The following is a 16,206-nucleotide window of genomic DNA, read 5'->3' on the forward strand; positions in this document are numbered from 1 at the left end:
CAGACCTCCGTGCAGCCTCTAGAACACGATGGGAGATGTTTTCTGTGCTGGCACAGTTTCTCCTTGCCAGACAGAGTGGAAAAGCTTTTTGCTGAGATGTAGACGAGAAGAGAGGCTAAAGACGAAGGTACGGTGCTCTGCAGAGCTAAGCACCGCTCCCGGACCCCTTTCGACAGAAGGCGCACACCGCAGAGCACTGTGAGCGGCAGAATCGTCTTTGCGCGAAGAAGCAGCTTCTTCGTCTCCGGGAGCCGGAGAGAGCGGCAGCTTCGCAAAGGTGATGAAACAAGCTGTACAACACTGCGATTGTGTGCGCAGCTTGCCAAATGAGAGAAAACAGTACCTGACCGCTCTCCTGCCTTTTCTATTCACATGAACATTCGATTGCAAGCTGTTTTGGACAACTATCTTTCTCTTCTTGCAAAACACTCGGCAGACCTCCGTGCAGCCTCTAGAACACGATGGGAGATGTTTTCTGTGCTGGCAAAGTTTCTCCTTGCCAGACAGAGTGGAAAAGCTTTTTGCTAAGATTTAGACGAGAAGAGAGGCTAAAGACGAAGGTACGGTGCTCTGCAGAGCTAAGCACCGCTCCTGGATGTCTTTCGTCAGAAGGCCCACACCGCAAAGCACTGTGAGCGGCAGAATCGTCTTTGCGCGAAGAAGCAGCTTCTTCGTCTCCGGGAGCCGGAGAGAGCGGCAACTTCGCAAAGGTGATGAAACAAGCTGTACAACACTGCGATTGTGTGCGCAGCTTGCCAAGTGAGAGAAAACAGTACCTGACCACTCTCCTGCCTTTTCTATTCACATGAACATTCGATTGTAAGCTGTTTTGAACAACTTTCTTTCTCTTCTTGCAAAACACTCGGCAGACCTCCGTGCAGCCTCTAGAACACGATGGGAGATGTTTTCTGTTCTGAAAAAGTTTCTCCTTGCCAGACAGAGTGGAAAAGCTTTTTGCTAAGATGTAGACGAGAAGAGAGGCTAAAGACGAAGGTACGGTGCTCTGCAGAGCTAAGCACCGCTCCCGGACGTCTTTCGGCAGAAGGCGTACACCGCAGAGCACTGTGAGCGGCAGAATCGTCTTTGCGCGAAGAAGCAGCTTCTTCGTCTCCGGGAGCCGGAGATAGGGGTAGCTTGGCAAAGGTGATGAAACAAGCTGTACAACACTGCGATTGTGTGCGCAGCTTGCCAACTGAGAGAAAACAGTACCTGACCACTCTCCTGCCTTTTGTAATCACATGAACATTCGATTGCAAGCTGTTTTGGACAACTTTCTTTCTCTTCTTGCAAAACACTCGGCAGACCTCTGTGCAGCCTCTAGAACACGATGGGAGATGTTTTCTGTGCTGGCACAGTTTCTCCTTGCCAGACAGAGTGGAAAAGCTTTTTGCTGAGATGTAGACGAGAAGAGAGGCTAAAGACGAAGGTACGGTGCTCTGCAGAGCTAAGCACCGCTCCCGGACCTCTTTCGGCAGAAGGCGCACACCGCAGAGCACAGTGAGGGGCAGAATCGTCTTTGCGCGAAGAAGCAGCTTCTTCGTCTCCGGGAGCCGGAGAGAGCGGCAACTTCGCAAAGGTGATGAAACAATCTGTACAACACTGCGAATGTGTGCGCAGCTTGCCAACTGAGAGAAAACAGTACCTGACCACTCTCCTGCCTTTTCTATTCACTTGAACATTCGATTGGAAGCTGTTTTGGACAACTTTCTTTCTCTTCTTGCAAAACACTCGGCAGTCCTCCGTATAGCCTCTAGAAGTTGATGGGAGGTGTTTTCTGTGCTGGCACAGTTTCTCCTTGCCAGACAGAGTGGAAAGATTTTTGCTAAGATGTAGACGAGAAGCGAGGCTAAAGAAGCACGTATGGAACTCTGCAGAGCTAAGCATCGCTACCGGACTTCTTTCGGCAGAAGGCGCACACCGCAGAGCACTGTGAGCGGCAGAATCGTCTTTGCGCGAAGAAGCAGCTTCTTCGTCTCCGGGAGCCGGAGAGAGCGGCAACTTCGCAAAGGTGATGAAACAATCTGTACAACACTGCGATAGTGTGCGCAGCTTGCCAAGTGAGAGAAAACAGTACCTGACCACTCTCCTGCCTTTTCTATTCACATGAACATTCGATTGCAAGCTGTTTTGGACAACTTTCTTTCTCTTCTTGCAAGACACTCGGCAGACCTCCGTGCAGCCTCTAGAACACGATGGGAGATGTTTTTTGTGCTGGCACAGTTTCTCCTTGCCAGACAGAGTGGAAAAGCTTTTTGCTAAGATGTAGACGAGAAGAGAGGCTAAAGACGAAGGTACGGTGCTCTGCAGAGCTAAGCACAGCTCGCGGACGTCTTTCGGCAGAAGGCGCACACCGCAGAGCACTGTGAGCGGCAGAATCGTCTTTGCGCGAAAAAGCAGCTTCTTCGTCTCCGGGAGCCGGAGAGAGCGGCAACTTCGCAAAGGTGATAAAACAAGCTGTACAACACTGCGATTGTGTGCGCAGCTTGCCAAGTGAGAGAAAACAGTACCTGACCACTCTCCTGCCTTTTCTATTCACATGAACATTCGATTGCAAGCTGTTTTGGACAACTTTCCTTCTCTTCTTGCAAAACACTCGGCAGACCTCCGTGCAGCCTCTAGAACACGATGGGAGATGTTTTCTGTGCTGGCACAGTTTCTCCTTGCCAGACAGAGTGGAAAAGCTTTTTGCTAAGATGTAGACGAGAAGCGTGGCTAAAGAAGCACGTATGGTACTCTGCAGAGCTAAGCATCGCTCCCGGACTTCTTTCGGCAGAAGGCGCACACCGCAGAGCACAGTGAGCGGCAGAATCGTCTTTGCGCGAAGAAGCAGCTTCTTCGTCTCCGGGAGCCGGAGAGAGCGGCAACTTGGCAAAGGTGATGAAACAAGCTGTACAACACTGCGATTGTGTGCGCAGTTTGCCAACTGAGAGAAAACAGTACCTGACCACTCTCCTGCCTTTTCTATTCACTTGAACATTCGATTGCAAGCTGTTTTGGACAACTTTCTTTCTCTTCTTGCAAAACACTCGGCAGACCTGCGTGCAGCCTCTAGAACACGATGGGAGATGTTTTTTGTGCTGGCACAGTTTCTCCTTGCCAGACAGAGTGGAAAAGCTTTTTGCTAAGATGTAGACGAGAAGAGAGGCTAAAGACGAAGGTACGGTGCTCTGCAGAGCTAAGCACCGCTCCCGTACGTCTTTCGGCAGAAGGCGCACACCGCAGAGCACTGTGAGCGGCAGAATCGTCTTTGCGCGAAGAAGCAGCTTCTTCGTCTCCGGGAGCCGGAGAGAGCGGCAGCTTCGCAAAGGTGATGAAACAAGCTGTACAACACTGCGATTGTGTGCGCAGCTTGCCAAGTGAGAGAAAACAGTACCTGACCACTCTCCTGCCTTTTGTAATCACATGAACATTCGATTGTAAGCTGTTTTGGACAACTTTCTTTCTCTTCTTGCAAAACACTCGGCAGACCTCCGTGCAGCCTCTAGAACACGATGGGAGATGTTTTTTGTGCTGGCACAGTTTCTCCTTGCCAGACAGAGTGGAAAAGCTTTTTGCTAAGATGTAGACGAGAAGAGAGGCTAAAGACGAAGGTACGGTGCTCTGCAGAGCTAAGCACCGTTCCCGTGCGTCTTTCGGCAGAAGGCGCACACCGCAGAGCACTGTGAGCGGCAGAATCGTCTTTGCGCGAAGAAGCAGCTTCCTCGTCTCCGGCAGCCGGAGAGAGCGGCAACTTCGCAAAGGTGATGAAACAAGCTGTACAACACTGCGATTGTGTGCGCAGCTTGCCAAGTGAGAGAAAACAGTACCTGACCACTCTCCTGCCTTTTCTATTCACATGAACATTCGATTGCAAGCTGTTTTGGACAACTTTCTTTCTCTTCTTGCAAAACACTCGGCAGACCTCCGTGCAGCCTCTAGAACACGATGGGAGATGTTTTCTGTGCTGGCACAGTTTCTCCTTGCCAGACAGAGTGGAAAAGCTTTTTGCTAAGATGTAGACGAGAAGAGAGGCTAAAGACGAAGGTACGGTGCTCTGCAGAGCTAAGCACCGCTCCCGGACCTCTTTCGGAAGAAGACACACACTGCAGAGCACAGTGAGCGGCAGAATCGTCTTTGCGCGAAGAAGCAGCTTCTTCGTCTCCGGGAGCCGGAGAGAGCGGCAACTTCGCAAAGGTGATGAAACAAGCTGTACAACACTGCGATTGTGTGCGCAGCTTGCCAACTGAGAGAAAACAGTACCTGACCACTCTCCTGCCTTTTCTATTCACTTGAACATTCGATTGCAAGCTGTTTTGGACAACTTTCTTTCTCTTCTTGCAAAACACTCGGCAGTCCTCCATTCAGCCTCTAGAAGACGATGGGAGGTGTTTTCTGTGCTGGCACAGTTTCTCCTTGCCAGACAGAGTGGAAAAGCTTTTTGCTAAGATGTAGACGAGAAGAGAGGCTAAAGACGAAGGTACGGTGCTCTGCAAAGCTAAGCACCGCTCCCGTGCCTCTTTCGGCAGAAGGCGCACACCGCAGAGCACTGTGAGCGGCAGAATCGTCTTTGTCGAAGAAGCAGCTTCTTCGTCTCCGGGAGCCGGAGAGAGCGGCAACTTGGCAAAGGTGATGAAACAAGCTGTACAAAACTGCGATTGTGTGCGCAGCTTGCCAACTGAGAGAAAACAGTACCTGACACCTCTCCTGCCTTTTCTATTCACATGAACATTCGATTGGAAGCTGTTTTGGACAACTTTCTTTCTCTTCTTGCAAAACACTCGGCAGACCTCCGTGCAGCCTCTAGAACACGATGGGAGATGTTTTCTGTGCTGGGAAAGTTTCTCCTTGCCAGACAGAGTGGAAAAGCTTTTTGCTAAGATGTAGACGAGAAGAGAGGCTAAAGACGAAGGTACGGTGCTCTGCAGAGCTAAGCACCGCTCCCGGGCCTCTTTCGGCAGAAGGCGCACACCGCAGAGCACTGTGAGCGGCAGAATCGTCTTTGCGCGAAGAAGCAGCTTCTTCGTCTCCGGGAGCCGGAGAGAGCGGCAACTTCGCAAAGGTGATGAAACAAGCTGTACAACACTGCGATTGTGTGTGCAGCTTGCCAAGTGAGAGAAAACAGTACCTGACCACTCTCCTGCCTTTTCTATTCACATGAAAATTCGATTGCAAGCTGTTTTGGACAACTTTCTTTCTCTTCTTGCAAAACACTCGGCAGACCTCCGTGCAGCCTCTAGAACACGATGGGAGATGTTTTCTGTGCTGGCACAGTTTCTCCTTGCCAGACAGAGTGGAAAAGCTTTTTGCTAAGATGTAGACGAGAAGAGAGGCTAAAGACGAAGGTACGGTGCTCTGCAGAGCTAAGCACCGCTCCCGGACCTCTTTCGGCAGAAGACACACACTGCAGAGCACAGTGAGCGGCAGAATCGTCTTTGCGCGAAGAAGCAGCTTCTTCGTCTCCAGGAGCCGGAGAGAGCGGCAACTTCGCAAAGGTGATGAAACAAGCTGTACAACACTGCGATTGTGTGCGCAGCTTGCCAAGTGAGAGAAAACAGTACCTGACCACTCTCCTGCCTTTTCTATTCACATGAACATTCGATTGCAAGCTGTTTTGGACAACTTTCCTTCTCTTCTTGCAAAACACTCGGCAGACCTCCGTGCAGCCTATAGAACACGATGGGAGATGTTTTCTGTGCTGGCACAGTTTCTCCTTGCCAGACAGAGTGGAAAAGCTTTTTGCTAAGATGTAGACGAGAAGCGTGGCTAAAGAAGCACGTATGGTACTCTGCAGAGCTAAGCATCGCTCCCGGACTTCTTTCGGCAGAAGGCGCACACCGCAGAGCACAGTGAGCGGCAGAATCGTCTTTGCGCGAAGAAGCAGCTTCTTCGTCTCCGGGAGCCGGAGAGAGCGGCAACTTGGCAAAGGTGATGAAACAAGCTGTACAACACTGCGATTGTGTGCGCAGTTTGCCAACTGAGAGAAAACAGTACCTGACCACTCTCCTGCCTTTTCTATTCACTTGAACATTCGATTGCAAGCTGTTTTGGACAACTTTCTTTCTCTTCTTGCAAAACACTCGGCAGACCTGCGTGCAGCCTCTAGAACACGATGGGAGATGTTTTTTGTGCTGGCACAGTTTCTCCTTGCCAGACAGAGTGGAAAAGCTTTTTGCTAAGATGTAGACGAGAAGAGAGGCTAAAGACGAAGGTACGGTGCTCTGCAGAGCTAAGCACCGCTCCCGGACGTCTTTCGGCAGAAGGCGCACACCGCAGAGCACTGTGAGCGGCAGAATCGTCTTTGCGCGAAGAAGCAGCTTCTTCGTCTCCGGGAGCCGGAGAGAGCGGCAGCTTCGCAAAGGTGATGAAACAAGCTGTACAACACTGCGATTGTGTGCGCAGCTTGCCAACTGAGAGAAAACAGTACCTGACCACTCTCCTGCCTTTTGTAATCACATGAACATTCGATTGTAAGCTGTTTTGGACAACTTTCTTTCTCTTCTTGCAAAACACTCGGCAGACCTCCGTGCAGCCTCTAGAACACGATGGGAGATGTTTTTTGTGCTGGCACAGTTTCTCCTTGCCAGACAGAGTGGAAAAGCTTTTTGCTAAGATGTAGACGAGAAGAGAGGCTAAAGACGAAGGTACGGTGCTCTGCAGAGCTAAGCACCGTTCCCGTGCGTCTTTCGGCAGAAGGCGCACACCGCAGAGCACTGTGAGCGGCAGAATCGTCTTTGCGCGAAGAAGCAGCTTCCTCGTCTCCGGCAGCCGGAGAGAGCGGCAACTTCGCAAAGGTGATGAAACAAGCTGTACAACACTGCGATTGTGTGCGCAGCTTGCCAAGTGAGAGAAAACAGTACCTGACCACTCTCCTGCCTTTTCTATTCACATGAACATTCGATTGCAAGCTGTTTTGGACAACTTTCTTTCTCTTCTTGCAAAACACTCGGCAGACCTCCGTGCAGCCTCTAGAACACGATGGGAGATGTTTTCTGTGCTGGCACAGTTTCTCCTTGCCAGACAGAGTGGAAAAGCTTTTTGCTAAGATGTAGACGAGAAGAGAGGCTAAAGACGAAGGTACGGTGCTCTGCAGAGCTAAGCACCGCTCCCGGACCTCTTTCGGAAGAAGACACACACTGCAGAGCACAGTGAGCGGCAGAATCGTCTTTGCGCGAAGAAGCAGCTTCTTCGTCTCCGGGAGCCGGAGAGAGCGGCAACTTCGCAAAGGTGATGAAACAAGCTGTACAACACTGCGATTGTGTGCGCAGCTTGCCAACTGAGAGAAAACAGTACCTGACCACTCTCCTGCCTTTTCTATTCACTTGAACATTCGATTGCAAGCTGTTTTGGACAACTTTCTTTCTCTTCTTGGAAAACACTCGGCAGTCCTCCGTTCAGCCTCTAGAAGACGATGGGAGGTGTTTTCTGTGCTGGCACAGTTTCTCCTTGCCAGACAGAGTGGAAAAGCTTTTTGCTAAGATGTAGACGAGAAGAGAGGCTAAAGACGAAGGTACGGTGCTCTGCAAAGCTAAGCACCGCTCCCGTGCCTCTTTCGGCAGAAGGCGCACACCGCAGAGCACTGTGAGCGGCAGAATCGTCTTTGTCGAAGAAGCAGCTTCTTCGTCTCCGGGAGCCGGAGAGAGCGGCAACTTGGCAAAGGTGATGAAACAAGCTGTACAAAACTGCGATTGTGTGCGCAGCTTGCCAACTGAGAGAAAACAGTACCTGACACCTCTCCTGCCTTTTCTATTCACATGAACATTCGATTGGAAGCTGTTTTGGACAACTTTCTTTCTCTTCTTGCAAAACACTCGGCAGACCTCCGTGCAGCCTCTAGAACACGATGGGAGATGTTTTCTGTGCTGGGAAAGTTTCTCCTTGCCAGACAGAGTGGAAAAGCTTTTTGCTAAGATGTAGACGAGAAGAGAGGCTAAAGACGAAGGTACGGTGCTCTGCAGAGCTAAGCACCGCTCCCGGGCCTCTTTCGGCAGAAGGCGCACACCGCAGAGCACTGTGAGCGGCAGAATCGTCTTTGCGCGAAGAAGCAGCTTCTTCGTCTCCGGGAGCCGGAGAGAGCGGCAACTTCGCAAAGGTGATGAAACAAGCTGTACAACACTGCGATTGTGTGTGCAGCTTGCCAAGTGAGAGAAAACAGTACCTGACCACTCTCCTGCCTTTTCTATTCACATGAAAATTCGATTGCAAGCTGTTTTGGACAACTTTCTTTCTCTTCTTGCAAAACACTCGGCAGACCTCCGTGCAGCCTCTAGAACACGATGGGAGATGTTTTCTGTGCTGGCACAGTTTCTCCTTGCCAGACAGAGTGGAAAAGCTTTTTGCTAAGATGTAGACGAGAAGAGAGGCTAAAGACGAAGGTACGGTGCTCTGCAGAGCTAAGCACCGCTCCCGGACCTCTTTCGGCAGAAGACACACACTGCAGAGCACAGTGAGCGGCAGAATCGTCTTTGCGCGAAGAAGCAGCTTCTTCGTCTCCAGGAGCCGGAGAGAGCGGCAACTTCGCAAAGGTGATGAAACAAGCTGTACAACACTGCGATTGTGTGCGCAGCTTGCCAACTGAGAGAAAACAGTACCTGACCACTCTCCTGCCTTTTTTATTCACTTGAACATTCGATTGCAAGCTGTTTTGGACAACTTTCTTTCTCTTCTTGCAAAACACTCGGCAGTCCTCCGTTCAGCCTCTAGAAGACGATGGGAGGTGTTTTCTGTGCTGGCACAGTTTCTCCTTGCCAGACAGAGTGGAAAAGCTTTTTGCTAAGATGTAGACGAGAAGAGAGGCTAAAGACGAAGGTACGGTGCTCTGCAAAGCTAAGCACCGCTCCCGTGCCTCTTTCGGCAGAAGGCGCACACCGCAGAGCACTGTGAGCGGCAGAATCGTCTTTGCGCGAAGAAGCAGCTTCTTCGTCTCCGGGAGCCGGAGAGAGCGGCAACCTCGCAAAGGTGATGAAACAGGCTGTTCAAAACTGCGGTTGTGTGCGCAGCTTGCCAAGTGAGAGAAAAGAGTACCTGACCACTCTCCTGCCTTTTCTATTCACATGAACATTCGATTGCAAGCTGTTTTGGACAACTTTCTTTCTCTTCTTGCAAAACACTCGGCAGACCTCCGTGCAGCCTGTAGAACACGATGGGAGATGTTTTCTGTGCTGGCACAGTTTCTCCTTGCCAGACAGAGTGGAAAAGCTTTTAGCTAAGATGTAGACGAGAAGAGAGGCTAAAGAAGCACGTATGGTACTCTGCAGAGCTAAGCATCGCTCCCGTGCCTCTTTCGGTAGAAAGCGCACACCGCAGAGCACTGTGAGCGGCAGAATCGTCTTTGCGCGAAGAAGCAGCTTCTTCATCTCCGGGAGCCGGAGAGAGCGGCAACTTCGCAAAGGTGATGAAACAAGCTGTACAACACTGCGATTGTGTGCGCAGCTTGCCAACTGAGAGAAAACAGTACCTGACCACTCTCCTGCCTTTTCTATTCACATGAACATTCGATTGCAAGCTGCTTTGGACAACTTTCTTTCTCTTCTTGCAAAACACTCGGCAGACCTCCGTGCAGCCTCTAGAACACGATGGGAGATGTTTTCCGTTCTGAAAAAGTTTCTCCTTGCCAGACAGAGTGGAAAAGCTTTTTGCTAAGATGTAGACGAGAAGAGAGGCTAAAGACGAAGGTACGGTGCTCTGCAGAGCTAAGCACCGCTCCCGGACGTCTTTCGGCAGAAGGCGTACACCGCAGAGCACTGTGAGCGGCAGAATCGTCTTTGCGCGAAGAAGCAGCTTCTTCGTCTCCGGGAGCCGGAGATAGGGGTAGCTTGGCAAAGGTGATGAAACAAGCTGTACAACACTGCGATTGTGTGCGCAGCTTGCCAAGTGAGAGAAAACAGTACCTGACCACTCTCCTGCCTTTTGTAATCACATGAACATTCGATTGTAAGCTGTTTTGGACAACTTTCTTTCTCTTCTTGCAAAACACTCGGCAGACCTCCGTGCAGCCTCTAGAACACGATGGGAGATGTTTTCTGTGCTGGCACAGTTTCTCCTTGCCAGACAGAGTGGAAAAGCTTTTTGCTGAGATGTAGACGAGAAGAGAGGCTAAAGACGAAGGTACGGTGCTCTGCAGAGCTAAGCACCGCTCCCGGACCTCTTTCGGCAGAAGGCGCACACCGCAGAGCACAGTGAGGGGCAGAATCGTCTTTGCGCGAAGAAGCAGCTTCTTCGTCTCCGGGAGCCGGAGAGAGCGGCAACTTCGCAAAGGTGATGAAACAATCTGTACAACACTGCGATTGTGTGCGCAGCTTGCCAACTGAGAGAAAACAGTACCTGACCACTCTCCTGCCTTTTCTATTCACTTGAACATTCGATTGGAAGCTGTTTTGGACAACTTTCTTTCTCTTCTTGCAAAACACTCGGCAGTCCTCCGTATAGCCTCTAGAAGTTGATGGGAGGTGTTTTCTGTGCTGGCACAGTTTCTCCTTGCCAGACAGAGTGGAAAGATTTTTGCTAAGATGTAGACGAGAAGCGAGGCTAAAGAAGCACGTATGGAACTCTGCAGAGCTAAGCATCGCTACCGGACTTCTTTCGGCAGAAGGCGCACACCGCAGAGCACTGTGAGCGGCAGAATCGTCTTTGCGCGAAGAAGCAGCTTCTTCGTCTCCGGGAGCCGGAGAGAGCGGCAACTTCGCAAAGGTGATGAAACAATCTGTACAACACTGCGATAGTGTGCGCAGCTTGCCAAGTGAGAGAAAACAGTACCTGACCACTCTCCTGCCTTTTCTATTCACATGAACATTCGATTGCAAGCTGTTTTGGACAACTTTCTTTCTCTTCTTGCAAGACACTCGGCAGACCTCCGTGCAGCCTCTAGAACACGATGGGAGATGTTTTTTGTGCTGGCACAGTTTCTCCTTGCCAGACAGAGTGGAAAAGCTTTTTGCTAAGATGTAGACGAGAAGAGAGGCTAAAGACGAAGGTACGGTGCTCTGCAGAGCTAAGCACAGCTCGCGGACGCCTTTCGGCAGAAGGCGCACACCGCAGAGCACTGTGAGCGGCAGAATCGTCTTTGCGCGAAGAAGCAGCTTCTTCGTCTCCGGGAGCCGGAGAGAGCGGCAACTTCGCAAAGGTGATAAAACAAGCTGTACAACACTGCGATTGTGTGCGCAGCTTGCCAAGTGAGAGAAAACAGTACCTGACCACTCTCCTGCCTTTTCTATTCACATGAACATTCGATTGCAAGCTGTTTTGGACAACTTTCCTTCTCTTCTTGCAAAACACTCGGCAGACCTCCGTGCAGCCTCTAGAACACGATGGGAGATGTTTTCTGTGCTGGCACAGTTTCTCCTTGCCAGACAGAGTGGAAAAGCTTTTTGCTAAGATGTAGACGAGAAGCGTGGCTTAAGAAGCACGTATGGTACTCTGCAGAGCTAAGCATCGCTCCCGGACTTCTTTCGGCAGAAGGCGCACACCGCAGAGCACAGTGAGCGGCAGAATCGTCTTTGCGCGAAGAAGCAGCTTCTTCGTCTCCGGGAGCCGGAGAGAGCGGCAACTTGGCAAAGGTGATGAAACAAGCTGTACAACACTGCGATTGTGTGCGCAGCTTGCCAACTGAGAGAAAACAGTACCTGACCACTCTCCTGCCTTTTCTATTCACTTGAACATTCGATTGCAAGCTGTTTTGGACAACTTTCTTTCTCTTCTTGCAAAACACTCGGCAGACCTGCGTGCAGCCTCTAGAACACGATGGGAGATGTTTTTTGTGCTGGCACAGTTTCTCCTTGCCAGACAGAGTGGAAAAGCTTTTTGCTAAGATGTAGACGAGAAGAGAGGCTAAAGACGAAGGTACGGTGCTCTGCAGAGCTAAGCACCGCTCCCGGACGTCTTTCGGCAGAAGGCGCACACCGCAGAGCACTGTGAGCGGCAGAATCGTCTTTGCGCGAAGAAGCAGCTTCTTCGTCTCCGGGAGCCGGAGAGAGCGGCAGCTTCGCAAAGGTGATGAAACAAGCTGTACAACACTGCGATTGTGTGCGCAGCTTGCCAACTGAGAGAAAACAGTACCTGACCACTCTCCTGCCTTTTGTAATCACATGAACATTCGATTGTAAGCTGTTTTGGACAACTTTCTTTCTCTTCTTGCAAAACACTCGGCAGACCTCCGTGCAGCCTCTAGAACACGATGGGAGATGTTTTTTGTGCTGGCACAGTTTCTCCTTGCCAGACAGAGTGGAAAAGATTTTGCTAAGATGTAGACGAGAAGAGAGGCTAAAGACGAAGGTACGGTGCTCTGCAGAGCTAAGCACCGCTCCCGTGCGTCTTTCGGCAGAAGGCGCACACCGCAGAGCACTGTGAGCGGCAGAATCGTCTTTGCGCGAAGAAGCAGCTTCCTCGTCTCCGGCAGCCGGAGAGAGCGGCAACTTCGCAAAGGTGATGAAACAAGCTGTACAACACTGCGATTGTGTGCGCAGCTTGCCAAGTGAGAGAAAACAGTACCTGACCACTCTCCTGCCTTTTCTATTCACATGAACATTCGATTGCAAGCTGTTTTGGACAACTTTCTTTCTCTTCTTGCAAAACACTCGGCAGACCTCCGTGCAGCCTCTAGAACACGATGGGAGATGTTTTCTGTGCTGGCACAGTTTCTCCTTGCCAGACAGAGTGGAAAAGCTTTTTGCTAAGATGTAGACGAGAAGAGAGGCTAAAGACGAAGGTACGGTGCTCTGCAGAGATAAGCACCGCTCCCGGACCTCTTTCGGCAGAAGGCGCACACCGCAGAGCACTGTGAGCGGCAGAATCGTCTTTGCGCGAAGAAGCAGCTTCTTCGTCTCCGGGAGCCGGAGAGTGCGGCAACCTCGCAAAGGTGATGAAACAAGCTGTTCAAAACTGCGATTGTGTGCGCAGCTTGCCAAGTGAGAGAAAACAGTACCTGACCACTCTCCTGCCTTTTCTATTCACATGAACATTCGATTGCAAGCTGTTTTGGACAACTTTCTTTCTCTTCTTGCAAAACACTCGGCAGACCTCCGTGCAGCCTATAGAACACGATGGGAGATGTTTTCTGTGCTGGCACAGTTTCTCCTTGCCAGACAGAGTGGAAAAGCTTTTAGCTAAGATGTAGACGAGAAGAGAGGCTAAAGAAGCACGTATGGTACTCTGCAGAGCTAAGCATCGATCCCGTGCCTCTTTCGGTAGAAGGCGCACACCGCAGAGCACTGTGAGCGGCAGAATCGTCTTTGTCGAAGAAGCAGCTTCTTCGTCTCCGGGAGCCGGAGAGAGCGGCAACTTGGCAAAGGTGATGAAACAAGCTGTACAAAACTGCGATTGTGTGCGCAGCTTGCCAAGTGAGAGAAAACAGTACCTGACCACTCTCCTGCCTTTTCTATTCACATGAACATTCGATTGGAAGCTGTTTTGGACAACTTTCTTTCTCTTCTTGCAAAACACTCGGCAGACCTCCGTGCAGCCTCTAGAACACGATGGGAGATGTTTTCTGTGCTGGGAAAGTTTCTCCTTGCCAGACAGAGTGGAAAAGCTTTTTGCTAAGATGTAGACGAGAAGAGAGGCTAAAGACGAAGGTACGGTGCTCTGCAGAGCTAAGCACCGCTCCCGGGCCTCTTTCGGCAGAAGGCGCACACCGCAGAGCACTGTGAGCGGCAGAATCGTCTTTGCGCGAAGAAGCAGCTTCTTCGTCTCCGGGAGCCGGAGAGAGCGGCAACTTGGCAAAGGTGATGAAACAAGCTGTACAACACTGCGATTGTGTGCGCAGCTTGCCAAGTGAGAGAAAACAGTACCTGACCACTCTCCTGCCTTTTCTATTCACATGAACATTCGATTGCAAGCTGTTTTGGACAACTTTCTTTCTCTTCTTGCAAAACACTCGGCAGACCTCCGTGCAGCCTCTAGAACACGATGGGAGATGTTTTCTGTGCTGGCACAGTTTCTCCTTGCCAGACAGAGTGGAAAAGCTTTTTGCTAAGATGTAGACGAGAAGAGAGGCTAAAGACGAAGGTACGGTGCTCTGCAGAGCTAAGCACCGCTCCCGGACCTCTTTCGGCAGAAGGCGCACACCGCAGAGCACAGTGAGCGGCAGAATCGTCTTTGCGCGAAGAAGCAGCTTCTTCGTCTCCGGGAGCCGGAGAGAGCAGGAACTTCGCAAAGGTGATGAAACAAGCTGTACAACACTGCGATTGTGTGCGCAGCTTGCCAACTGAGAGAAAACAGTACCTGACCACTCTCCTGCCTTTTCTATTCATATGATCATTCGATTGCAAGCTGTTTTGGACAACTTTCTTTCTCTTCTTGCAAAACACTCGGCAGACCTCCGTGCAGCCTCTAGAACACGATGGGAGATGTTTTCTGTGCTGGCACAGTTTCTCCTTGCCAGACAGAGTGGAAAAGCTTTTTGCTAAGATGTAGACGAGAAGAGAGGTTAAGACGAAGGTACGGTGCTCTGCAGAGCTAAGCACCGCTCCCGGACCTCTTTTGGCAGAAGACACACACTGCAGAGCACAGTGAGCGGCAGAATCGTCTTTGCGCGAAGAAGCAGCTTCTTCGTCTCCGGGAGCCGGAGAGAGCGGCAACTTCGCAAAGGTGATGAAACAAGCTGTACAACACTGCGATTGTGTGCGCAGCTTGCCAACTGAGAGAAAACAGTACCTGACCACTCTCCTGCCTTTCTATTCACATGAACATTCGATTGCAAGCTGTTTTGGACAACTTTCTTTCTCTTCTTGCAAAACACTCGGCAGACCTCCGTGCAGCCTCTAGAACACGATGGGAGATGTTTTTTGTGCAGGCACAGTTTCTCCTTGCCAGACAGAGTGGAAAAGCTTTTTGCTAAGATGTAGACGAGAAGAGAGGCTAAAGACGAAGGTACGGTGCTCTGCAAAGCTAAGCACCGCTCCCGGGCCTCTTTCGGCAGAAGGCGCACACCGCAGAGCACTGTGAGCGGCAGAATCGTCTTTGCGCGAAGAAGCAGCTTCTTCGTCTCCGGGAGCCGGAGAGAGCAGGAACTTCGCAAAGGTGATGAAACAAGCTGTACAACACTGCGATTGTGTGCGCAGCTTGCCAAGTGAGAGAAAACAGTACCTGACCACTCTCCTGCCTTTTCTATTCACATGAACATTCGATTGCAAGCTGTTTTGGACAACTTTCTTTCTCTTCTTGCAAAACACTCGGCAGACCTCCGTGCAGCCTCTAGAACACGATGGGAGATGTTTTCTGTGCTGGCACAGTTTCTCCTTGCCAGACAGAGTGGAAAAGCTTTTTGCTGAGATGTAGACGAGAAGAGAGGCTAAAGACGAAGGTACGGTGCTCTGCAGAGCTAAGCACCGCTCCCGGGCCTCTTTCGGCAGAAGGCGCACACCGCAGAGCACTGTGAGCGGCAGAATCGTCTTTGCGCGAAGAAGCAGCTTCTTCGTCTCCGGGAGCCGGAGAGAGCGGCAGCTTCGCAAAGGTGATGAAACAAGCTGTACAACACTGCGATTGTGTGCGCAGCTTGCCAACTGAGAGAAAACAGTACCTGACCGCTCTCCTGCCTTTTCTATTCACATGAACATTCGATTGCAAGCTGTTTTGGACAACTTTCTTTCTCTTCTTGCAAAACACTCGGCAGACCTCTGTGCAGCCTCTAGAACACGATGGGAGATGTTTTCTGTGCTGGCACAGTTTCTCCTTGCCAGACAGAGTGGAAAAGCTTTTTGCTAAGATGTAGACGAGAAGAGAGGCTAAAGACGAAGGTACGGTGCTCTGCAGAGCTAAGCACCGCTCCTGGATGTCTTTCGTCAGAAGGCCCACACCGCAAAGCACTGTGAGCGGCAGAATCGTCTTTGTGCGAAGAAGCAGCTTCTTCGTCTCCGGGAGCCGGAGAGAGCGGCAACTTCGCAAAGGTGATGAAACAAGCTGTACAACACTGCGATTGTGTGCGCAGCTTGCCAACTGAGAGAAAACAGTACCTGACCACTCTCCTGCCTTTTCGATTCACATGAACATTCGATTGTAAGCTGTTTTGGACAACTTTCTTTCTCTTCTTGCAAAACACTCGGCAGACCTCCGTGCAGCCTCTAGAACACGATGGGAGATGTTTTCTGTGCTGGCACAGTTTCTCCTTGCCAGACAGAGTGGAAAAGCTTTTTGCTGAGATGTAGACGAGAAGAGAGGCTAAAGACGAAGGTACGGTGCTCTGCAGAGCTAAGCACCGCTCCCGGGCGTCTTTCGGCAGAAGGCGCACAGCGCAGA

The sequence above is a fragment of the Melozone crissalis genome, unplaced genomic scaffold (genome assembly GCF_028551555.1).
Source record: "Melozone crissalis strain CALT ecotype California unplaced genomic scaffold, PUWL_Pcris_2 ptg000045l_1, whole genome shotgun sequence".
Taxonomy (NCBI): Eukaryota; Metazoa; Chordata; class Aves; order Passeriformes; family Passerellidae; genus Melozone; species Melozone crissalis.